General features: G+C 41.7%; 1 protein-coding gene across 6 annotated transcripts in view; it reads right to left on the bottom strand.

The window, feature by feature from the left end:
• Positions 1-25,786, bottom strand: part of ikzf4 (IKAROS family zinc finger 4) — a 120,981-nt gene extending 95,195 nt beyond the window's left edge. For all 6 annotated transcript variants that reach the window (XM_052009451.1, XM_052009450.1, XM_052009452.1 and 3 more), the window contains exon 1: positions 25,063-25,786. The gene's annotated coding sequence lies outside the window, so the exon portion shown is untranslated. The remainder of the gene's footprint in view (positions 1-25,062) is intronic.
• Between the last annotated feature and the right edge of the window lie 1,150 nt (positions 25,787-26,936).

Here is a 26,936-nt window from a genome sequence, read left to right as displayed (position 1 = left end):
ACTTAGCCTCCAATTTTTCACTTGCTATTTGAAATTACCTGTTCTTTAATTTGGCTTTTACTTGACACCACTACTGCGATAGGAAACTCTTTGCAATAAGGATGATATATGCAAAACAACAGTTTGGTAGAGTGATGCCTCTTCTAAGCACCAGGATGATGCTCACCACACCACGCTCAATTGGATTATTTTCAATTGCTTTTATTTACAGCAGAGTGCAAAGGGCCACAAAGAAAAACATTACAGGATTACCTACCCTACAACTCACTGAGTAATACCTGCCACCGTGTTAACCGTGGGTAGCATTGTTATCTCTCGAGTCTGAAGGTTGTGGTCTCAAGACTCAGCCAAGAGATCTGAGCACCTAAATCTAAGTTACATGACACTCTAGTGCAGGACCTTGGAAGCAAAGTTGCTAAGTTAAATCAGAGGTCCCATCTGTTCTCTTAGGTGGTTGCAAAAGATCGTTTAGCACTAATTAAAGTATGGAATAAATTCTCCCAGTGTCTTATCCAATATTTAGCCACTAATTGACGTAAGACAGATTACCTGGTTATTATCACATTGCTGTCGTGTTCTGCATGGGGTATCTGCCCATTTCTTACAAATTCAAACATAGAACAGTACAGCACAGGAACAGACCCTTCGGCCCAAAATGTTCTGCTGAACTGATTAAACTTGTAATAAAATCCTAACTAAACTAATCCCTTCTGCCTTCACAATGTCCATATCCCTCCATTCTCTGCACATTAATGTGCCTATCTAAGACCATCTTAAAAGCCTCTATCGTATCTGCCTCCACCGTCACCCCTGGCAGCGCATTCCAGGCATCCACCACTTTCTGTGTAAAAAAAACTTGCCCTGCACATCTCCTTTGAACTCACCCCCTCTCACAAATGCATGGCCTCCAGTATTTATTTCAACCCTGGGAAAAAGGTACCAGCTGTCTACCCTATCTGTGTCTCTCATAATCTTATAAACTTTTATCAGGTCTCCCCTCAGGCTCTGCTGCTCTGGCAAAAACAACCCAAGTTTGTCCAACTTCTCCTTATAGCACATGCCCTCTAATCAAGGCAACATCCTGGTGAACCTCTTCTGCACCTTCTCCAAAGCCTCCATATCCTTCCTATAATGAGGCAACCAGAACCTAATGCAATACTCCAGATGCGGCTTAACTAGAGTTTTATAAATCTGCAACACGACTTCCCAACTGTTGAACTCGATGCCTTGACTAATAAAGGCAAGCATGCCATACATCTTCTTTACCACCCTATCAACCTTTTGCATAGTAGGGGAATTAAGGGTTATGGGGAAAAGGCAGGTAGGTGGAGCTCAAGTCCATGGCCAGATCAGCCATGATCTTAAAGAATGGCGGAGCAGGTTCGACAGGCCAGTTGGCCTACTCCTGCTCCTATTTCTTATATTCTTAGGTAACCTGTGCAGTCACTTTCAGGGAGCTATGGACTTGGACCCCAAGATCCCTCTGTGCATCAACACTGTTAAAGGTCCTGGCTCTCCTAATTCCCCTCTTGAGTTTTTTTCTAGCTTCTTTATAATCCTCAAGTGCTCCATTTGATTTTAGCTTCTTAAACCTTTTATGCGCTTCCTTTTTCTTCTTGACTAAATTCACCATCTCTCTCATCATCCAAAGTTCCCTTACCTAGCCATCCTTCCCCTTCCTTCTTACTGGAACCTCCCTGTCCTGCACTCTGTGCAGTTAGCCTTTAAACACCCTCCACATGTCAGATGTGGACTCGCCCAAAAACAATTAACTCTCCCTAGTTTCTGCCTAATGCTCTTGTAATTTGCCCTGCTCCAATTTGGTACTCCCCCGCAAGGTCCATACTTATCCTTATCTATAGCCGTCTTAAAACTTGAGTTTAAGACCTTAAGAACTTAAGAACATAATTACTAGATTTCAAAAAGCTCTCAATAGCCTGGGAAGCCTAATATCATCAAAAGTGAGATGGAAACACAATTCATCCTCAATGAGCCACAACCAGAATAGAATTTCCAAATTTTCTTCATTGGACTTTCTTACCTCAACTAGTGATACCCTTGTAAACAATGACAACACCCACCTCTATCTAATGATCCCCAATGCAAATGTATTCACATGAATGTCAGAGGAAAATAGCTTTGAGCTAGTACTGCAGAACCATTCTTTGAACTTGATGACTTCAGGACAGAAAAATTTAAAAAAAAGGACAGAAATACTGGAAAAAGAGCACCTGTCAATTTCTTCTATACTTAGTTCAAGAACACAAGTTTTTGTCAAATTAATCAGATTTTCACCTTGAACACGCAGGAGAAGCCACGTAGAGGGGACTGGGTTTATGCTGAAGGTCCTGTTTTGCAAATAGGAGGCAGCGTCTGCAGAAGCAGGCATTATCTGGAACATGTCCAGATCAGCTCAGACCCTCAAGGCCCCTGTGTGGCTGGTACAAGCTGGAGTTGGCAAAATAGCTGTTTGTTCTTTGTGTAGTTTGGACCTTCTGGTAGATAAATCTGTCTTACAGCCATATAAGGACCAGCATTACCTTTTCCCCAGATTAAGTTGGATAGGCCGCTTATAAGTCAAGGTTGTGGATACCTACACAGCAAGTCTCTGAAACAGAGCTAATGACTGTATGGCTAAAGGTCACAAAAGTACAAAGTTGTTAAAAAATGTTAAGTGAGGGAAAAATAGATTGGCCAGTCTGTAACTAAGCTCAGGAACTGTATCCAAGGTTTGCATGCACTGTTTTTAAGTATCATTTCCTCTAATAAAGCTATAATCAAAAAATTAAGAGTCTCAATCTCTCATACCTGCCAAAGAAATTACATCAAATGTGTTTGTGCAGAACACTCCAAATGAGTATACTTATGTTGCCACTCCTCAAAAAGCTATGATAGTTTGCAAGGATGAGAATTTAATTTTTAAAATTAAAGTTACTTCCTGAATTCAGTTGTTGAGCTGACAAAACAAAATATTGAGATACTTCAACATACATTCGAAAATGTAGAGTACTAGACTTAGAAAGTTGGCCTGACAAAATATGCCAAGAAATTTACTCAGCAACATACATGGGCACCTTCTCATACAGCTCCAGCAACTGGGTTTGCCTACAAAATTGCTGAAAATGATTACAACGAGGTTTAAATGTAATGTAATTACGTAATGCATTATTTTGTGTTTGCTTTAACAGAGACTTGCATTGTTTTAATCTGGATTCAGAAAACTCAATATATTTAATGCCAACAGAGTTCCACTTAACCAAACCATTCCACAATCATTTCAACAAAAGACCTCCTGATCCAACCATAAAATTTTACATAATTTTCAAACTCAGCGTCCTAAAGCTAACTGACAGGCAAGTTCCACCTCAACACCAAAGTGCATACAGTGTTAAAAGTCCACTTGAAATTGCCTCCCCTGGCTCCACCTCCATAAGACACACCCCCATTCAGGGATAGTTTCAGAGGTACACTTCAAATCACCTCAGCAACAATTCTTCACATGGAAAACTAAATGAGTATTGGTCGGCAACGTGGCAGAGAAGGCTTCACAGAATTTCAATCCTGTTCTCACTCAATATGTACAATTTCCAACTGTACTCTGTTGAGTGACTTTTCTCCATCTTGAGACGCAAAGACCAATTCCAGCACTTTTAATGCCACGTCATTGCTTACTTACCATGACAAAGAGAGACCATTCAACTCATCCCGTCCATGCTGGCTCCCAGCAGAGCAACCCCATTAACAGTATTCTCCCTCATGTCCATCAATTCCCTTTTGGTTCTTTCCCCACTTACATACACCCATTTACAGTTGCCATTTAGCCTATCAGCACACAGTTCAGATGTGGAGGGAATGCAGAGCACCCAGAGGAAACTCACACAGTCACTGGAGCAAAGAGCAAATTCTGTGCAGACAGCATTTGAGGTCAGGATCGAACCTGGGTTGCTGGAGCCGATAGTCAAAAATCTCAAATTACGGTGCCATTCATACCAGCTAGTTATGCACAGACTCCGGGAACATAATCAGAATTATCTAATCTGCATGGCTTTGTTACTTGCAACCTTGACCAACCAAGAGAGATCAGTTAATCATCTTTGGATTTTATTGGGAGTGACTGAAGCCAATTTTGCAATATGCTCATTTTGCTTGAAGTCCAGGATATTGGATCTCGACCTGAAACATTGACAATTCCTTCTTTTCCCCTCCCCCCCACAGATGCAGCTTGACCCACCGAGTTCCTCCAGCAGTTTGTTTTTTGCTCCAGTTTCCAGCATCTACAGTCTCTCATGTCTCCAATATTGCACTCTTTCTTTACATCAGTAAATTTGTCTCATCTCAAAAAGTCAGAATAATCAGAAAAATATTGAAAATATTCATGAATAATCATGAAAAATTCCATCTACAATTCTGGAAATAAGACAGAGCTGGATTTAGTGCTCAGTTATGGATCCAGGCTTGGTCAAACCCAAAACATGCAAGGGCAATTTTACCAGCATATAGACTGATGCGCAAATCAGCTTTGTGTCTGCACATTACAGAAATCATTATCTAAATACATATTCTGTGCAAAGAGCAGGATTGCCAAGAGGATACAAATAAGGTGTTCTGAAGTATTTAAAAAAGGCAACTGATTCTACCTTTGGACATCCTAAACAATGCAATAAAACCATTCTTTGCTCTTTTACTCACACCACCAATGCCTGGCATAATCATCAATGGTTACATTATCAGAAGTGGATGACAACATTCATTTCCACATGCCTTAGCAATTATTTCTTCAATACAACCTGCCTGAGAGAATGGAAAAGGTTCAATCCCATAAGTCATAGTAGGTTAAGACAGCTACAGCAAGACGATAACTTGCCTCAGGGGTATCTTTTTCAGGAAAGGAAAGGAGAGGAGATTGGGGGGGGTTAGAAAGGGGGGTTTGCAGAGTGTCTGGTCACTATTGAGCAACCCAGGATAGAAATCAAGCATATACACCAATGTCAGACAATAAAGAAACACCTTTAGTATCTTTCACTCGCTCAGGATGTCCAAAAGAGATTCACAAGCAGTTAAACACTAAGTGTTGTCATTATTGTGGACGTGGAGAAATGCTGCAGCTAAAATTACAAAGTTACAAACCGCAGTGTAATTAGTCGTTAAAATTGATTTTGTTCGGAAAATGGTAATGGTTAAATATTGGTTGGAACACCAAGAGAGCCCCTTGGTATTCTTCCAATAGTGGTATATCACCTTTTACATCTATCTGAGGAGCAAATAGGGCCCATTGCATAATGTCACCTTACTTAAGTTGTCCTTTATCAAAAAAAAGTGTTAACATGGAAACTTCCTCATCTGAAGCAATATTGATTGTAGTTTGGTAGGTTACCACACAGATGTTTACTTTTGATAAGCATTGCACTATTTTACATAAAATTGAAATTCAATACATTTGTGGTTGCCCATGTTTACTTAATCATATTTTTGAATTTACTTGGCAATGAATGTTAATTTTTTTCTGGCTCAAATGACATACACTGGATATTCTAGACTTTATAGTATGTGGGTAATGGCAAGGTCAGCACTTACCATTAACCCCCAATTGCCAAAATTGTTAGTCAGCTGCTTTCTGAACCCACTGCAATTCACATGGTGAAGGTGCTGTCTCTGTACAGTTAGATAGAGAGTTCAGCATTTTAGACGACAGAACGGCAATATCGTTTCAAGTCAGGACTGGGAGGGGACCTCCAGATGATGGCATTTCCATGCACATATTACCCTTGCCCCTTGAGATTGCAGGGGTTGTCAAAGCAGCCTAATAAGTTAGAAACATAGAAAACCTACAGCGCAATTCAGGCCCTTCGGCCCACAAAGCTGTGCCGAACATGTCCCTACCTTAGAAATTACTAGGGTTACTCATAGCCCTCAATTTTGCTCAGTACTACAGTACATTTTGCAGATGGTGGACATTGCAGGCATGGTGAGTAGAGAGAGAAAAGTGTGTGATGGATGGGGTGCCAATTCCCAGCTGATAAAGCTTTTTGACAGTTACTGGAGCCATACTCATCCAGGCAAGTGAATAGTACATACACTGAGAACAGAGGCGGCAGCCATTAGGGCCATCAAGTCCACAATGGCTCCCAGGGAAGCAATCCCATCAGTGCCATTCCCTCTATACTTATTTCCCTGTTTCCCCAGCAACTTTATTCTCTCTCACACATCCATCAACTCCTGTTTTTTTTTGCCATTAACCTGCACCAGGGGACAATTTACAGCAGTCAATTAACCTACCAACTCACCTTTGGGCGATGTTACAAAATCACAGGAACTCCACACGGAGTCAGGTTCCTGGAGCTGCACTGTTGCATCACCCAATGTACCATCACTCCTGACTTGTGCTTTCTAAATTGTAGAAAGGCTTCAGGGAGTTAGGAGGTGAATTAATCAATGCAGGAAAGCCAGCCCCTAACCAACTCTGGTAGCTACAGTATTTACGTGGCTGCCCAATTGAGTTTCTGGTCAACATGACCTCCAGGATGTTCACCGTAGGGTACTCAATGATGTACTGAATGAAGTCAAGAGAAGACTGTTAGACACCCTTGCTGAAGGTGGTTATTGTCTGGCACTTAAGTGGCAAATAATGTTTGCACCACATTGTCTCACACCTGAAATGATGCACAGGTCTTGGTGCACGCAGCCACCAAATGCTTTCTTATCTGAGGAGTTGAAAGTGGAATGCCAGTTTCTGACACAGAGGAAAGGCCATTGATTAAAACAGCTCAACAAGGTTTAGATTAGGTCATTGCCCCGAGGAACTCTTGCAGTAATGTCCTGGGATTGAGATATCACAACAATCACAACCATCTTTATTTGTGATGGATACCCCTTCCCCCACCAACTCCCACTGACTTCAATTTTACTAGAGCTGCAATCATTCAAACACAAATCTTTCTTGTCTCAGCCTGGAACTCACCTTGTGCTACATTTGGACCAAGGGCTGTAATGATGCCAGGAGCTCAGCAAACCTGTCAGAATCCAAATTGAGCATGTTATTGGTTGAGTAAATGCTATTTGATAACATCCCTCCCATGATTAAAATTAAATTGATCAACTGGTAATTAGCTAGATTGTATTTGTCCTGCTTTTCATAGCCAGAACATACCTGGACAATTTTCTACATTGATAGGTCTATGCCAACATTGCAGTTATACCGTAAGTATACTGTAATAACGTGGCTGGAGGCTGAGGAGTCAGAAAAGCTCAAAGCCCGAGCTGTTTTCCAGCCATTCTCTGACATCACATGAAATGAAATGAATTGGCTCAAGACAAGCTTCTGCAACAGAGAGGACCTCAGGAGGAGGGAGAGATGAATCATGCACTTGGTAGTCCTGGCTTAAGGTTTCTATAAATGCTTCAAGTGTTCTCTTTGGCACACATGTTGGGCTCTGTAAAATGGAGTTACTTTTTTTTAACCCTCACCTCGAGCCATTTAATTGTATACAGCTATTCATGACCAGGTGCAACTTGACTGGACAGGTTTGATCTATTGACTGCAGTATTGTTTAGCTCCATGACATGTTGCTTTCACTGTTTAACCCACATTGTCCTTTGTTGTAAATGCAGCAGGTGGGTACTTTTATTCCCCTTCTTCACCACCCGCCCCCCCCACCCGAAAGATGTGCCTTGTGCTGCTCCTGCTGTACTCTTCCATAGCACTGACTGAACTAGGGTTGGTTTGACGTACTGGCAGAGTTAGTGAAATACTAGACCAGGAGCTACAGGTGGAAGTCGATTCCACCACTGCTGCTGATGGCCCAGTAGCTCAGGGATGCCCAGTTTTGTGTTGCTGGATATGTTCTGAATCTACCCCTTTAGCACGATAGCAGTGCCACACAACATGGAGGATGAACTTTGTGTGAAGACAGGGCTATGCCAAAGTTCACTCTTGATGTGATATAAAAATGTGTCTGCAATTGTTAGGGCACAGGGGTCACTGCTCATCATGTTGGTTCCTTCACCACCTAGTGCAAAAGCATTATAGCCACTTTGTCCTTCAGGATGCAGCATCTCAGTGATGCTGCTACCAGGCTATGTTGTCAACTAGATTCAGGCAAGGATGGCAGATTTCCTCCTCCACAGGGAGGACCTGGTAATTTTATGGTCACTAGTTTTTATTTTATTCCAGATTTAACTTAATTAACAGATTTTAAATTGCTCAGCTATTGCAGTAGGATGTGAAGTCTCATCTTCAAATCAGTAGTCAGGGCCTCTCAATTACTAATCTAGTAATTTAACTACTTTGGAGCTGTTGCCAACATCATTTCACATCACAAGAAAACATTCACATATTGATAATTTAGTCTGTGCAAAGATTACATTCTGGAGTTACTTTAGCATGCAAAAGTTCCATGTTCCTAATTACACACATCACTCCTTCTTTAGCAGTTCCTTGGGATCGAGGATGACCTGTTTCAATTCCAGTTTTGCAGGCCTTGAGGTGGCTGATGAGGCTAACGTGGGACCCGCAGACAGGATAGGAGGTGCCAAACAAAGCAGGGGGGTGGGTAATTTGTAAGGTGGTGCACTCCTTCTGCCACTTATGCAGAAGTTCCATGTGCTCCCAATGCATGAACTCTAAATTCTTAACAGCATGCTGAATGCTTTTTCTCCATTTTGAGCAATCATGGGTCAGGGATTTCCAAGAGTTATTGAGCTTTTCAAGACAGCTTTGAACACATCCTCAAATCTTTTCGTCTACCTGGTAATTTCTTCCCACGACAGACCTTGGAATAGAGTTTCTGTTTTGAGCACGTGAACAATGTGGCCTGACCAATGAAGCTGACTGAGTGTAACTAGGTCCTCAATGCAGGGAATGCTGGCCTGAGAGAGGACACAGAGGTTAACTCATTTATTTTTCCAGTGAATATGGGAGATTTTGCAGAGACAATGTTGGTGATACCTTTCCACTGCCTTGGGTTCCTGCTGCAGGTAGCACAGGTTTCAGAAGCATGTAGGAAGGCAGGGATTACTGCTGTTCACTAGACCATGAGTTCTGTGCCAGGTTTGAGGTCTTGATCGTAAAATATCCTTTTCCTCAATTGACCAAAGATTGTTCTAGCACATTTCATCATCAATGTCTACAGTCCCTGAGGTAGCACCTGAGATATTAGAAGTGGCCCATGTTTTTCAGGATCTCACCATGAACCTTTATTGTCAGAGAGCAGTGTTGTACAGCCAGGGGAGGTTGGCTGAGGACTTTTGTCTTGAAGGTGTTGCATGTAAAGCCCATCATCTTATATGCATCAGTGAGTTTCTCTCTCTCTCTCTCTCTCACACACAGGGGCCAGTAGGCTTTAAATATAACCACAGTGCACTACAAGGGATATATACAGTTGGCAAATGTTGTGTATTTTCTCCTTCCTCAAAAAGTATGATAATCCAACTTGTAGATATTTATTGGACATTGATTGGTGGAGAGTGGTGCTCAAAAAGCAATGTCCTGTCCTTTGACATGTTCAACAATATACACTGAATTGTCACAGGCATTTTGCTTTAAATAACAACAAACTACTCAATTTCTGGAAGCCCATACAAAAAAAATCAAACATTCTTCTCAGACCTTTAAGTTAGAAAATATACTCACAAAAATGGGAATTTCTACAAGTTAGTCTAAAATCTCTCTGCTGCACCAGGGAGTCCCTGCGCTTTAAAAAGTAAAAGCCAATGAGATCCAAGGTAGAATAATAAATTGGATCCAAAACTGGTTCAGAGGGAGGAAGCAAACAATAATGGTTAACGGGTGTTTTGTGACTAGAAGGCTGTTACCAGTGGGGTTCTATGGGATTCAGTGCCTTGATTTTTGTAATATCAATACGATTTAGACCCAAGCGTAGAGGGCAGGATAAAGAAGATTTCAGATGACATAAAAATTGGCGGTGTGATCGATAATGTGGAGGAAATATTTAGAAAGCAAGAAGATTTTGAGAAGCTACAAGGGAAAATGCTGTCTTAGATCTGGTCCTGTGCAATGAGACAGGTAAAATTAATGACCTTGTAGTTAGGGATCCTCATGGAAAGTGTGATCGTAGTATGATTGAATCTCTCATACAAATGGAGGGTGCAACAGTTTGATCTAAAACTAGTGTATTATGCCTAAACAAGGGAGACTACAATGGGATGAGGGAAGAGCTGGCTAGTGTAGACTGGAAACACATGCTATATGGTGGGAGAGTTGAAGAACAGTGGAAGCCTTTGAAAGAGATTTTTCACGGCGCTCAACAAAAGTATATTCCAGTTAAAAGCAAGGACAGTAAGAGTGGGGAGAGCCAGCTTTGGATAACTAAGGAAATAAAAGAAGGCATCAAGCTAAAAGCTCATGCACACAAAGTCACCAAGAGTAGCGAGAAACTGGAAGATTGGGAAAATTTTTAAAAAGCAACAAAAGAACAACTAAGCAAGCAATAAAGAAAGGGAAGATAGATTATGAAAGAAAACTAGCACAAAATATAAAAACAGACAGTAAAAGTTTATAATTATGTAAAGCAGAAAAGGGTGGCTAAAGTGAACGTAGGTCCCTTGGAAGATGAGAAGGGGGAATTAATATTGGGTTATGTGGAAATGGCCGAGGCCTTGAACAACTATTTTGTGTTGGTCTTCACGGTGGAGAACACATTTGACATGCCAAAGAGAGATATTATGGATGCGATGGGAGGCCAGGACCTCAATACAATTGCAATCACTAAAGAAATAGTGATGAGCAAACTAGTGGACCTAAAGATAGACGAGTCCCCTGGTCCTGATGGGATGCACCCCAGGGTACTGAAAGAAATGGCAGAAGTTATAGTGGAGGCATTTGTGATAATTTACCGAAATTCCCTGAACTCTGGGCAGGTCCCGGCGGATTGGAAGACAGCAACTGTCACGCCACAGTTTACAAATGGATGTAGGCAAAAGGCAGGTAACTATAGGTCTGTTAGCTTAACGTCTGTAGTCAGGAAAATGCTTGAAGCTATCATTAAGAAAGAAATAGCAAGGCATCTGGATAGAAGTGGTTCCATCAGGCAGACACAGCATGGATTCAGGAAGGGCAGGTCCTGTTTAACAAACTTACTGGAGTGCTTTGAGGATATGAGCACAATGGATAGAGGGGAACAGGTGAATGTTGTATGTTTGGATTTCCAGAAGGCGTTTGATAAGGTACCGCAAAAAAGGCTTATAAGATAAGGATGTATGGAGTCGGGCTAAGGTATTAGCATGGATAGAAGATTGGTTAACTAATAGAAGGTAGGGAGCTGGGATAAATGGGTGTTTCTCTGGTTGGCAATCAGTAGTGAGCAGGGTGCCGCAGAGATCGGTGCTGGGCCCACAACTGTTCACGATATACGTTAACAATTTGGAAGAGGGGACCGACTGTAGCGTATCTAAGTTTGCTGATGACACGAAATTGAGTGGAAAAGCAAATTGTGCAGAGGATGTGGAGAGTCTACAGAGAGATATAGATAGGTTAAGTGAGTGGGCAAGGGTCTGGCCGATGGAGTACAATGTTGGTAAAATGTGAGGCCATCCACTTTGGAAGGAAAAATAGAAGATCAGATTATTTAAATGGTGAAAGATTGCAGCATGCTGTTGTGCAGAAGGACTTGGGAGTGCTTGTGCATGAACCCAAAAGGTTGGTTTGCAGGTGCAATGGGTTATCAAGAAGACAAATGATATGTTGGCCTTCATTGCTAGAGGGATTGAATTTAAGAGCAGGGAGGTTATGCTCCAACTGTACAGGGTACTGGTGAGGCTGCACCTGGAGTGCTGCGCGCAGTTCTGGTCTCCTTACTCGGAGACCAGAACTGAAGACTTGGCTTTGGAGACGATGCAGAGGAGGTTCACCAGGTTGATTCCGGAGATGAGGGGGTTAGTCTGTGAGGAGAGATCGAGTCGCCTGGGACTATACTCGCTGGAACTCATATTATAGAAACATATTAAATTATGAAAAGGATAGATAAAATAGAGGCAGGAACGTTGGTTCCACTGGTAGATGAGACTAGAACTAGGAGACATAACCTCACGATTCAGGGAAATAGATTTAGGATGGTGATGAGGAGAAACTGCTTTTCCCCAGAGAGTAGTGAATCTGTGGAATTCCCTACCCAGAGAAACAGTAGAGGCTACCTCATTAAATATATTTAAGACACAGTTAGATAGATTTTTGCATAGTAGGGGAATTAAGGGTTGATGGGGAAAAGGCAGGTAGGTGGGTCTGAGTCCACGGCCAGATCAGCCATGATCTTATTGAATGGCAGAGCAGGCTTATGATTATGTTCTTAATCTGGTCAGAAAAATGCTAACTGAAATTTAACCTAGGAAGTGACGTGATGGATTTAGGGATGGGCAACAAGACGAGGGAATAAACAATAAATGGGAGGATATTGAGTCACGTGAAGGAACCTTGAGTAAAATGCACAGATCCTTAAAAAGGTAGAATGGTCCAAAAAGGTGCACAGGATGCTTTATTGGGGGAAGATAGATTACTAGAGCGGGAAGGTTATGCTGGAACTGTATGCAACACTACTTAAGCCAGTTACAGAGTTCTAGTCACCACATTACCAGAAAAAGTGTGATTGCACCAAGAAGAGATTTATAAAGATGTTGCCAAGACTGGAAAATTTCAGCCATGAGGAAAGATTGGATTAGCTAGGGTTGTTTTCTTGGAACAAGTAGAAACTTAACCAAATACAAATTATAAAGGGCACAGAAGAGAGGAAGGATTCATTGTCCCAAGTAGCATCAAAAACCATGTGGTATAGATTTAAAGTAATTGGTCAAAAGGATTAGAGGAGAGATGAGGAGTATGCTTTTCATTCGCTTCCTAAACCAAGGGAGGTAGAGGCAGAAAACCTCTTCTCATTAAAAAAAAATGTATTGGTACAAGTACTTCATGAGCCAAGACCTGCAGAACTATAGCACAGGAAGCTGAGATTAGGCTGGTTATCTCTTTTTCAAACAGCATAGATTCAATGGACCAAATGGCCTCCTCCTGTGTTGTAAATATTCTGTGAAGCCTGTTTCCCAAAGAAAATGCTACAATGTTCAGGTTCATTACAAACAGTAAAATGCGACCACAGAAGTCACACCCCATATTCAAATGAAAAATGTGTGCGACTCTGTGGTAATTGACAAAATAGTAACAGGCAGCTGTTAAAATATTATTTTTGAAGTGCATTGTAAAGACCAGAGTATACCAGACATTCAGCAACTGAAAATTAGGGCATAAATTAGCTCCTCAGGTAAACATCTTTTCCACAGCATCTTTCCCTACAGACAATCTTGGGCCAGAACAACAGAGTAAAATTTAGGTGACGTAGTCAATGTCTCTAACAAATGAGTAGCCACACTTCACCAAGGACATGCTACTAAAACATCAAATATGCCCAAACCCTGGTCGAAAAATGGTTTGGAGCAAAGGAGTTTAGTGGGTTATATCATTTTCCAAGCAGTTTCATTATTTGACAAACTCCAATGGACCAAATCCTTTCCCATTGTCACTGAATTCCAAAGGACCAAATCACTTCCATTCACTTAAATGTTTCCATTATAAGCAAATTCCAAAGGATCAAATGGATCCATTCATTACTCCTGCGAGTGAATACCACTGGGCTAAATCTTCCGTCATTTAGAATTAGCCACTTCCGTCATTTAGAATTCCTAATCCAAGCATCAAGTACTCCCAATTAGATCCAAGTGTTTATAGTGCAGGCCATTGAATATTCAGCACACCAGTTACTTCTCAAAATACCAACATCTTTTAAATGTGAACAGGAAAATGAATTCATTCGTATATTGCAATTTTTTTTGTATGCGCTTACATTATAAATTGCAAAAAAATGTTAAACTAAAATGAAAAGCCAATATCTACAGAGCAAGATATTAAGATTGTAGAGAATAAAAGAAAACAAAGGAAATCAGAAAGTGGTAATTAAGCCATTTCATACTTGGGGTTTAGCATCATCATATTGCAGGAAATTATGAAAGTATGAACGAGCAAGCGTGGAACTTGTGACCTTTACTCTACCATTGCTATCAAGCCAGGATATCTAACTGGTATCAGTCACGGTAAAGTGTCAAATATAAAGAATTATGTGGAAAATCACACACACTTTTCAACCTTGACCTTTCCAGTCCCAAAAGCAAGATCATTTGTCACTTTTTTTTCCAACAAAAGTGGCATCCCAAGGCTACCTTATCTACATAACCATCCTTCATAAATATACCAAAAATCAAGATATACAACTCCTGCCAACATCACAACCCAGCCCAATTCAGTCCTCCACAGATACATAATTTTCTATCAGGAACCAAGAGTAGCAATCAGGAATGGGAGCAAAAAGAACTGCTGTTGCTGGAAATTTGAAACATAAACCGAAAGTGCTTGAAGCAGCATCAGTGTGGAACAGAACAAAGAGTCGACGTTTTGGTTCAAGGGTCCTTCATCAGAACTGGAAAAGCAAGAAAACAAGCGCATCGAGTTGCGGAGAGGGAGGGGTGGAGAGAAAAAGGAATGTTTATAAATAGGCTGCACCCATCAATGGTTAGTTAATTTTGAATCAAGGTGCTGTGGCCAACTGCAGCACCATAGCCAAAAATCAGTTAATTTAGAACAAACCAAGGGTTGAACACAAGAGTGGCAGCCACACCTACCAGGGGGTGATCCACAGCAGCGCAGCAGTTGGTGCCACTGCCTTACAGCTCCAGCGACACAGTTCAATCCTGACCTGCTGTCTGCATGAAGTTTACACATTTCCCGTGACCACGTGGATTTCCCCCCCACATCCCAAAAGCATGCTGGTTGGTAGGTTAATTGGCTATTATGAACTACCACAGTTTGTGTGTGTAGCAGGGAAGTCAGAGGGTAGTTGGTGAACATGACAGAATGGCTCACAGGGAAATAATAAGGGAATGGAATTGATGTGTTTGCTGTGGGGAGCCAGCATAGACCTGATGAGCTTAATGGCCCCTTTCTGTACTGTACCAACTTGGTTAATCTACAGATGCTGTCTGACCTGCTGAGTATTTCCAGCATATTGTTTTTGTTTCAGTTTTCCAGCATCTGCAGCTTTTTGATTTTCAACCCACTTCAATATTTCATGGGGAATTTATCAACAAAAAAAATTAAAAATCTTCCACGTGCTAATACAAGAGACTAACTCAAGCTGACTGTTAATTCTGATAAAGGTGGACTTAGCTCCTCAGTAACCCTCTACTGCCACTTGCCAATCACAAGTACATGCCCATGCCTTGCCAACAGAATGGAGGCATGATTTCACCGACATCTATAAAGCCTGCTGGAAGTAGCCTTCCTATTTCACTGCTATACATGAAACGTACCTAACAGAAATACATCATAGGCTGGCAGACTGGTGCTCCAATTAACTGCATGCCCCTCAGGTGAATCACCATCAGTAGCATACAAGTGAAGACTAGGTGGTTAAAAAAACAAGCTGCTGGAGGAACTCAGCGGGTCGGACAGCGTCTGTGGAGGGAAATGGACATTGACGTTTCGGGTCGAGACCCTTCAGCTAGACTGAGAGCGGTAGCCAGTAGAAAGGGGTGAGGGAAAAGGGTTGAGCAAGAGCTGACAGTTGATGGGTGGATCTAGGTGAGGAGGGGTTGATTGGCAGATGGAATCAGGCAGGGGAAGGTAGAGATAGTGACAGAGGCCGAGAGGTGATAAGTAGACCCAACAAAGGGCTGCAGGTGATGGAATTTGACAGGAAAGGAGGGTGAAGAGGAACCAAATAAGGGAGGTGGCCAGATGGGGACAGTGGGGGGAGGGGACCTGGTGAAGGAGTGTGTGGGTGATGGGCAGATGGAACAGGTGGGGGAGGGGAAAGAAACTGGGTGATAGCGGTCACGTGGGGGGAGGGAAAGAGAAGGACTCATCAGGTTGGAGGCTCTGGAGGGGAGATTTGTAATGGTATGGAAGACAATGGCCTAAATGTCACTGGTGGGGTTCATAGTCCAGGGATAGGTATGAGGTGATGTCCGAGCGCTGTTGTCTGGCCTCTGCAAAGTAGAGATCAGTCCGCCAGACCACAACATCACCGCTGCTGTCTGCAGGTTTGATGATGAGGTTTGGATTGGTGCAGTGAGTGTAGCGCTGCTCATTCAGAGGGGGCGAGGTTGGAGTGGGTGAGGAGAGTGGAGATGTCGCATTGGCAATGAAAAGGTTGGGAAAGGGTAAAAGGCCAGAAGGGGGTGTCTAAGAGGAAGAGGAGTGTTGGAGATGGGAGAAAGGGTCAATAAGGGGTGAGGACTCCTTACCAAAGAAATAGGTCTGGAGGCGGAGGCAGTGGAAGAAAAAGTCGAGATCACGGTGGGTCCAGAATTCGTTGAGGTGCGGGCGCAGGGGTACAAAGGTGAGGCCTCTGCTCAGCATCAGAAAGGGAAGGGTCAGAGAGGACGGTGAAGACACTGTAGAGGTTGCAGCTGGGACCAAGCACAGAGTCAGAAGGGGGTAACAGGATGGGACGAGAGTCAGGGAGGAGAGGGGTTGAAGGTGCGATATGAGATCGGAGGTAGGTAGGGGTGCGTGGTGTGATTGGCAGCAGAGGAAGAACAGCGGGACTCCCGCGCGGCATTGGGGTCCTTGGCCTGGAGGTACTTTCCTAACAAGCAAATGGTGAAGGAAATAATTCAAAGCCTGTACCAGGAAACTCTGAACATCTCCCAGCAACCAGTTCATACACACAGCATAAAAGTGAGCCACATAGACAAGAGTGTGTCAGGTTACATTACCAGTTGATACCAAGCAAGATGCTCAGCTACGAATGAATCCAAAAATCAAGAGAGAGCTTAAGAATGGTCAAAGGCAACGTTATGAAGAGTTGGTTAAAGAGACAAGTTTTAACAAGAGTTCAACAGTGGGAATGGACCAAGTTAAAATAAAATCAAACAATTGTATGAACCAAAGGCATGCACAAAATGGCAAAGTCAGGCGATATCACAAGATTTTAAAGACGAGGATTTTAAATGTAACATATCGGGAGCTGGAAAACCAGTGTAAATCAATGATCACCAGCACGACAGGAGAACAAGGTTCAATGCCAAGCAAGTGTAGCAAAACTAAACAACAAAGTAAGGTTGCTAATTGGCAGTACGCAGTTATTAGTCTTTCACATTTAGCAACACCATTGATAGCAAATTATATGCTTCTACCCCAAGAGACCAAGCTTAAAGTGTGATTGCTCAGATAAAGGGGGTGAGCAATTCACCTGGAATTGTAATATAAAATTGCCTTTTTATTTTGCATCAACTGCAACTACACTAATCTGCTAATTAAATATGATTCAATACTATGATTCAGCAAGTGATTGTCACATCTGCTTCTAGTTATTAAGAACAGTCCATCTGTATTCAATTAAATACACACACACACACAAGTAGGCATCATCTTTTTAATTGACCTTTCAAATTTGTTAAAAGGACAAATTGTTATTAATGAACATACAATATTTGTTTACATCAAATGATGCCATGATTTTCCCACCTTATTTTTTTCTGCTAAACCAGGTGGTTATTCAGGAATGCAGGCAGGAATTTCAAGTCTCACTAATAATATTCCTTTTGGAAAAGGAAAGGGTCAAAATCGCATGACAACCACTCTGATTTTAAGAATTTCAGTGAATAACACATCTCAAAGCAAGTACAAATTCAAAAAGCAAACACTGCTAGACTGTGCGTTTATCCTACTATTAGATAACCATGTCTCAATACTTTCCCTCAAGAATTTCAGCAGCCATTTTATCATGGGGTGCAGATAAGGACTGGTGGAGAGAACCGAAAGAGGTGAAAAAGTGCAGAATGAGACAATAAAACAAACAAAAAGTAGTAAAATGTTTATAGTCGAACAGATCAGAATATTTTGTTTCAATAATGAAAAGCACACTTTTTGGGTTAAGAGGAATAAATTGATCTATGCATTTTCTTTGACATGAATCAAACTGCACTGCTTCAGCCAAATAGATAAAAGTACATTTTCTACATTGTACCCAACAATGCTGCAATGGTATTACAATTTTTTGGGGAAAATCATGAGTCAAGGTTACAAAATGCTAGCTGCCCCAGAAACTGCAGAAAAAGTCAAAGTTAGTGATAAACTTGATTTCTTTTGTGTGGTAACTAACCTGCCTTTAATTTGCTGTATTGTTGAACATAATGGAGTGTGCTTGATACCCTTACTCTACGGCACCAGAATTTAGTGGATTTTTGAATTCCAACATTTAACAATTGAGCTTTGTCCCAAAACCTCACACCTCAAGTCTTGCACCGTACCAAGGTTATGATGCCCAGAGATGCTGCCATCCAGTTGGGGATGGGAATATGGGGCAATTGCCCCATAGAGGGGAGGCAAGTGGAACAACTTTGACGTTTCCCCACTGTAGTAATGCACAAAGGAGTAATAATAACAGCAAATACCCATTGAAATTCCTCAATGATAACACTTCACAGAAAGTCTCCAGGGTTACCCAAAAGCCATTTTTTCAGGTTCTCCTGTATAAAATCAATAAAACTAATTTTGATCATAGTGTGACCAAAGAACAATTGAGGTTTAAGAAAATGTATCCAGGAGCTACATCATTTTGCATGTTTTTGTGAAGATAGGTGTTCCAGCTGGCAAACATTAAAGGAACTGCTAACTATACACTATTGTTGAGCTTTGTCAGTTATCCTGTATTTTTTTGTTAATCTCTCAAAGAAATATCAGTAAGGGACTCAAGGGTGTCTGTGCTATGCTTCTCGTGATCCAGAAAACATGATCAGCTTTATCGGTCACTGTGCCTGCCTGCTAACGACTGTCCTGTTCCCCAGTATAGGTTCTCCAAGCCCCGATGCAGTCCCTCCCACTATCTGGGGAACAGATCAGAGGGGTAAATGCTGTTAGCAATTAGCAAAAACTTCAGAGCAGAAATGGCTTATCTGCTGGTCAGGAAGCTAATGGTGCCAGTTTCCAATAGTGTTGCGCTTTCGCTCAAGGCAGGATCCATTTAGGAAATTCTTAACATAGGCCTCGCTTTCAGAAGACATTGAGATTTAGTGGCTCACAAGGGGCTTCTGCAGCCAAGCATGCTATCACCACCCTTATATTGTGCAAAAATAAAGTAATTTTACCAATCAGCCAAGAACAAGCATCAAATCTTTGCAAGCTGCGTCTAAGCTGCTAACTTGGTTTCAATGAGGTCTGATTGACAACACCAGTCCATCCCCTATGCTAAGATTACTTGTTGTTTCTCTGTCCAATGTAAATACAAACCAGAAATAAACTCGAACAGCACTATAAAAACAGAAAATGTTGGAAATACTCAGCAGGTCAGGCTGCATCTGTGGAGAGAGAGAAAAAACACAGTAAACATTTCAGGTTGATGACCCGATAGTCTCGAATAACAATTTCACTTCTGAGTATTTCCTTGCTTTTAGCCCTCACCACTTGCATATCCTTTCCAACCATGCACCCCTTATCAAAACAATCCAATACACCACAATATCTTGGAGGGCAGACAAGTCCCAATGCCTTTTCTACACAACAAATTATCTATGTAAATGACTTACTATCCTCCCCAACATGCTTATAACGATTTTTTTTTAAACGGAACTCTTAAGACAGAGACCACTACCTCAACTGTCTCTTGCCACTTCCCAACTGCCCACTGTGAAATGTTCCTCTGATCTTTTTCCAGTCCTAGCCCTCATCCCATATTCACTTTCCAGTTTCCCTACCACCTCTCCAAACTCAATTGGCGCACAAGAACCATATCTCCCTTTAATCAAATTTAATTGCACTAAACTACCAACTACCCAATTTTCCTTTCTGGCCCCATTCCAACCTGCAACGCAAGTGATTCCCCTCACTTCAGGGACTGCACTGCATCCCTTTCAAAGACAGTTTTGTTATCCCCAACCACAAGCCTATTTCAATTTCCTCTCTTACAAATATCCACCTGATAACAAACTTCCTTTTTCTATCAAACACATCACCTCCCAAATACATGCTTGCCTTTCCCCGCAGATCTATGTCTGTATTTCTCCAAAAAGGGTTTCCACACCTCCCAAAGAGATGGAATAGCTACCATCAGTCTCAAATGGCACCCCATGTCACTGAGAGTGTATGTTTCTTCGTAAATCCTCTGCCTCGTCTTCTATGAGAGGAGCTGCTGTTTCTTAAAATTTACTTCCTCCCCCCTTTTCTTTTCCAGTCAGTCTCTTTGGCTCAGGTTTGGGGAGTACGCCTTATGAAAACAGGTTGAGTGAACTTGGCCTTTTCTCCTTGGAGTGACAGAGGATGAGGGGTGACCTGATAGAGGTGTAAAAGATGATGAGAGGCATTGATCGTGTGGATAGTCAGAGGCTTTTTCCCAGGGCTGAAATGGTTGCCACAAGAGGACACAGGTTTAAGGTGCTGGGGAGTAGGTAAAGAGGAGACGTCAGGGGTAGGTTTTTTTTACTCAGAGAGTGGTGAGTGTGTGGAATGGGCTGCTGGTGGAGAGTGGTGGAGGTGGATACGATAGGGTCTTTTAAGAGACTTTTGGATAGGTACATGGAGCTGAGAAAAATAGAGGGCTATGGGTAAGCTGAGTAATTTCTAAGGTAGGGACGTGTTCAGCACAGCTTTGTGGGCCGAAGGGCCTGAGTTGTGCTGGAGGTTTTTTATGTTTAGATTTTTAACCTGATTGCACCTTTGTGAAGCACCTTTTGATATTTTACTATATTGAAAGTGCTCCACAAATGCAGTTGGATGTTCTTAATGTGAACTTTTAGATTTATCAGTTTAAAGTCCCAGTTCCCAGGCTTATTCATACAGATGATACAACATTGTTGGAAAAACAAAAGGAAATTTTAAAAAAGCTTAAAAAGACAGTTGTGTATGGGATAATATATCCTTGCGGAATTAAACCCCCACTGCCACAGAACTGAATCTTTAAGCTCATGACCAGCTTGTAAAGGTTATATTTCGATCAGAATTTCCAGATAAAATTGGGATAATAATGTAATTCTGTGCACTACAGCCCATTTATTCATTTAGCAATTCAAACAAAAATATCACACAAAAGCAATCTTCTACACAAAACTGATGAGGCTTCCACACACTGTTGTTTCTGAGTATAGCAATACTGAGTTTTCGGAACCAGAAAAATAGGTTGTCTGACAGTTTGGGGGAGGGGGGCAGATGGTGGCATTGTAGGGAAGAAATATTTTATGCATGGATCAGGAAGGAGTTCTATACAACGGTAATGAATGGGGAATGCTTTACTCCATTCGAATTCTTTGGAGTGGGAGTGCAAGCAAGTGCTTTGCTCCACTGGAACTTTATGCTTTTATCAAATTTCACTGGAGACTGGAGTCAACCAGATGGCATATTAAAAGGTGTAGTTTTTTGGGCAACAGCAAACATCACAGTCTACCACACGCACTATATTCAACTGGAGAACTGGCTTTGATGAGGAACAAAAAGAGAGAGTGCACGCGGAGGTCTCTCACTCACACACACACACACACACAGAGTTAATGTTTCAGGTCATCTGTGTTAGATCCTACCACTGAGGAGATTACTTTTTAAAGAAGAAACATATAATTAAGCACGATGATGGATAGCAATAAAACTGTGCAGGGCAAAACTCCATGGAACAGCAGAACTGCTGGATGGGCATTTCTTGAGTGGAAGTGGCAATGAATTAAACAATAACAATAAAACAAAATACCACAGATGTCTGAAATCCAAAAAAGGGAAATGCTCAATACATTAATATTTCAGGTTGATGATTTCAAAACATTAATGTAAATTTCACTATAACATTGGCAATTTTAATATCTATTAAATGTTGAACCATGAGCAATAATTTTCTTACAATGGAAAGACAAAAATCATACCAGTGCACATGCCCTGTCAAGCTTTTCCATTTTAAATTCCATGGTTATATTGACAAAAAGGAAAAATCTCCATGTAAATGTCACAATGCAATTACACCTCATCACCAATGGAGGCATTCCAGAGCAATGCTGGCAAAAGTGCATACCTTCAATGTGACAAGTCAATTCAGTGAGGGCCTGTCGGTAAGAATGAATGAATTTAAAAATGAATAGGAAATTACATCTGCACACCCTGATCAAATCACTACCCACCACACCATTCTCTCCACCTGAAGAACGTACTTGGTTTCAAATGTGTGCACAATATCATACTAGATCAACTTACAGATTTAAAATCTAAAATCAGAATGATCAGAACAAAAGGAACTAGTAAAAAGACAAAGGAAAAAAATAGATATGCAAGCAGCAAGTTTTTGTTCCAGGCAGCAAAAGCACTTCCTTCACCCACCCAAGGTAGGTACAAAAACAGAGACAATACACCTTACAGTCTTACATCAGCATTTATAATCATGTATGTGCAATCCTCACGTAAGCCTAGACTTGGTCATTGAAATACACTGCCGTGTTCCTTGGCAACAGGAATACCAATGTGGTAAATGGTCATCAAATTGCTGCTTCTACACAGAATACAGCAGACCATTACCCAGAACTAACTGATTGAATGCTAATATAAACTGGTTATCAGACCTTGATCTTAACCAAATAGAAATCAACTATAACCACCACTGTGGAAAATCCTTCCCACTGGAACCAACTTCAATCACCATTTTCATCCCCACTACTTGACAAACCACTCTGTTAGGAGTAGAGTTCAGAATACAGCAAATATATTTTCCAAAGTAGCACAATATTTCAAATATGAGAATATTGTACATCAGCAATCACTCCAAAATATCAGTGAAATGCACTCTCGCACTACTATCACCAATGACCTTAGAGTGATACAACATACCAACATATGATGCTGAAGAGACTTTAACCGAGCAATCCACAAGTTGTCATCTTGTGAAATTCTAACGAGTTACATAACACTGTACGGAGCAGCTTCTAAAGTCATAAAACAATGCTGTTGCCAATTGTTGCTTCCATCTATACAATAACGCAAGCTTCATAAAACTTTGCAATTCATGTTCAAATTTCTGGTAGTCACACAAAAGACACCTAGTTCCATTTAATAGCTTTACGGTTGCCAGCAGGAAATGCATTTTTGAACACAATACAGGAGTATTTTAGAGTCATAGATACATACTGCATGAAAACAAGCTCTTAAGCCCACCCATTTACATTAAGGTAACATTAAACCCATTTAAAAAAATTCTCCCCACATTCCCATCAACTCCCCCCCCCCCCCCCCCCCCCCACCAAAGTTCCCACCACTCACCTACACACTTGGGTAATTTTCAGTGGCCAATAAACCTACCAACCTGCGTGTCTTTAGGATGTGGGAGGAAACACACGGAAAACACAGGCAGTCACAATGAGAATGTGCAAACTCCAACAGACAGCACCCAAGGTCAGGACTGAACCTGGGTCTCTTGTATTGTGAGGCAGCAGTTCTACCAGCTGCACTTTTTCTCCAGTTTCTGAAATCTTGCTGGTTGTGTCACTTTTACCATGGATCCATAACACCATATCTAATCTCAGTCAGATAATGAAAGGTGATTGCACAGGCATTAAGACATGGACATGGAAAGGATACTTGATAAAAAGGCAAATCAAACTTGGGTCTTTATCACACCACCTAACAAGTGAGTTACGTAGTGACATTGCCAGAATTTGGAGGCAAATTTGGCAACCACCTTAAAGACATACAGAATGATATGGATGCATGGATCATATTTTAAAACATTAAAAAATTTCACACTCACAACTAAAATAACGTAGTAAATGCGACACAATTTCGAAGCATTTAGAAAAATAAGCCATTTGTGATGTGAATATTTATTAATCCAATAATACCCCATCACAGTTGCTATAATTTAAATATCAAAACCCTAACAAGTGACAGGATAAAAGTTGAAGCTTAATTATTAAAATGAACTTGCCGATCAATCAACTACACGATCATGTAACACGTCACATCTCAATTCTATTATTTCTGTTTGAAGACCATTTGTAGCAATCAATTACTGAATCTACATACAAATTCTGGACAGTAGTTTATTATAGAATCTAGTTGCAACATGGGAGTTTCAGCTTTACATAATTTATTCAGAAATGCCTTCTAAGGGGATTCGCCTATTATATTCGTGTGACCAATACATCAGAATTCCATGGATATGTAGGTCTCCCTGACAATACCCGCATTTAGATCTTGAGTAAAGAACCTCCACCATGCAAAACTTTGATTCCGTTCTACAATGATTGTATTGCCAACCGGCGAGGGTTTGCTGTCATACAAAAGGCCTCATTCTGGGCAATTGAACAACGGGGGAAAAAACACAATACATACGTGAATCATCAAACAACCTTTCCAAATAGATCTTATGTCCATCTTGAATAATGACCGTGGATAAAACACTGTGCACAGCAGCTGGCTTTAACTTCTCTGAGGGAGATCTTCATGACTGACAACACACCTGCAACACTCAATAGCTACAGGTCTCAGAATCATTATGGGCCATCATCGGATTCCTCGGGGGAGAGGGGGAAATCAACTTGCTACAACAACTATAACCCCACGACAGCAGAACTACACTTTCAACTAAATCAAACGCACATTCCTTTTATTATGAACCCATTGTAAACTCACGCTAATTGCGCCAGACATCCCGCCCCTTTTCCAACAACTGACAACTCCTCCGTCCAATCATTGCGCGAATATTCCCCAGAGGCGCCAATGACCACAAAGGAAAGGCGGGACCTCCGGTAGCAGGTGCGGTTGACTAAGAAAAGCAGACAAATGCCTCCAAAACCAATTTAAAATTGCACTTCAGTTTGTAAGAAAATGGAGAAAGCATTGCAAACAAGGTAACAGGATTCGTTATGAAAGCGGGTACATTTCTAAAAGGAACCATCGCTCCCTCCCTCAAAGAAATAATAGTGAAATAAACCTTAGGCCCCAGGTTCGTTCTCTTGACAGCGCGACGCACGCCGACATTTTATGGACCGTCGGGTTTAGGAACAAAACATCCCCTTTCTAACGGATTAAGACCCAGTTTTTACCTCAAGAATTAGCGTTTACGGGTACAGCGGCATTCCCTCGCTCAGCTTCGAGCGATTGAATTCCAGTCAGCGAACAACTTCCGCCATAACTTCCGAGCGCCAGGGAAGCGAGCGGAGAGACCAAAAACCGATTCATAGCACCACCAGGCCGAGCGGTCGAACTCCGCCACATCCATTCATTCCGGGAATAAGGGCAGGGAGCAGATTGCGGAAACAAGGATAGTTATGGGAACCAACGCCAATCATTGGCATCCTGAAAGACATCACATTGAACCTCGTTTCGACGTCAGTAAAACATTGTTACGAAGCGAACCGAAACCGAAAATCCAACATCTTTTTTCCCTATACTTTATACATCCACTAATACGGAATAATTCAAAGTGAACATTTAAAATATTTTCCCTCAGGTTTTACAGGCCAAGTAGCCCAGCCAGAGGCTCAACGACAGAATTAATTATATCAAGATCAGGAATACCAACTAAAAACTGGAGACTATAAAGCAAGAGGACTGTGATTGGGAAATGAACAATAGACAACACTGCAATCTGGGTCCAGCAAGGTGTGGGATGGCCTCTGTGTGAACCAACTGTCACAAGGGTGGTTCTGTAAACATCTATTCCGAGTCCAGGAATTGTAGCCACTCTTTTGGTCAAACCCCTTTTAACTAAGAGACACAAGACACTGCTGATGCTGGAATGTGGAGCAAAAAACAAACTACTGGAGGAACTTAGCAGGCCATGCAGCATCTGTGGAGGCAGAGGGATAATTGATGTTTCGGGTCAAGACCCTGCGTGAGGAAGCTGCGCCGGTCCTCATACAGGGTCTCGACCCAAAACGTTGACTATCCCTCTGTCTCCACAGATGCTGCCTGACCCACTGAGTTGCTCCAACAGTTTGTTTTTTTTACTCTTATAAGTAACCCTAACTAAACACTTCAAGAAAGCAGATGACCCCAAGATGTCTTAAAGTGCCTTTGAAGTATTGTAATGCAGGAAATGCAATAGCCAGGTTGCATGCAAGCAGCAAAACAATAATGATCACATGGAGTCATAGAGCAATACAGCATGGATACAGGCCCTTTGGTCCAACAAGTCTATGCTGACCATGGTGCCCACCAAGCTAGTCGCAATTTCCTGTGTTTGGCCCATATCCCTCCATGTATTTCTTAAAGTGCTTTTTAAATGATATTATTGTACCTGCCTCAACCACTTCCTCTGGCAGCTTGTTCCATATACCCACCACCCTCTTGTGTGAAAAAGTTGCCCTTCAGGTCCCTTTTGACTCTTTCCCCTCTCGCCCTAAATCTATGCCCTCTAGTTTTGGACTTCCCTACCCTGGGGAAAAAGACTATTACCATCCACCTTATCTATGCCCCTCATAATTTGAGACATTTCTAGAAGGTCATCCCATTGGCCTGTTTCTGTGCTGTATAACTCTATGATTCTATGATTCATTCTCCTACATTCCAAGGAATAAAGACCTAGCCTGTCCAACCTCTCCCTGTAGCTCAGGCACTCTCATCCTGGCAAAATTCTCGTAAATCTTTTCTGCACTCTTTCCAGTTTAACCACGCCTTTCCTACAGCAGGGTGACCAAAACTGTACACAGTACTCCAAGTGCGGCCTCGCCAATGACTTACACAACTGCAACATAATGTTCCAACTTCTATCCTCAGTGCCCTGACTGATGAAGGCCAGCATGCTAAATGCCTTTTTCACCAACCTGTCTACCTGTGACGCTGCTTTCAACAAACTATGCACTTGTACTCCAAGGTCCCTCCGTTGCATTGCACTCCCTAGTGCCCTGCCATTCATAGAGCAAGTCCTACACTGATTTGACTTTCCAAAATGCATCACCTCACACTTAACTGCATT

This window comes from Pristis pectinata, chromosome X, assembly GCF_009764475.1.
Source record: "Pristis pectinata isolate sPriPec2 chromosome X, sPriPec2.1.pri, whole genome shotgun sequence".
Lineage (NCBI taxonomy): Eukaryota > Metazoa > Chordata > Chondrichthyes > Rhinopristiformes > Pristidae > Pristis > Pristis pectinata.
Note: the sequence above shows the minus strand (reverse complement) of the source record. Positions and strands in the feature narration are given on the sequence as shown.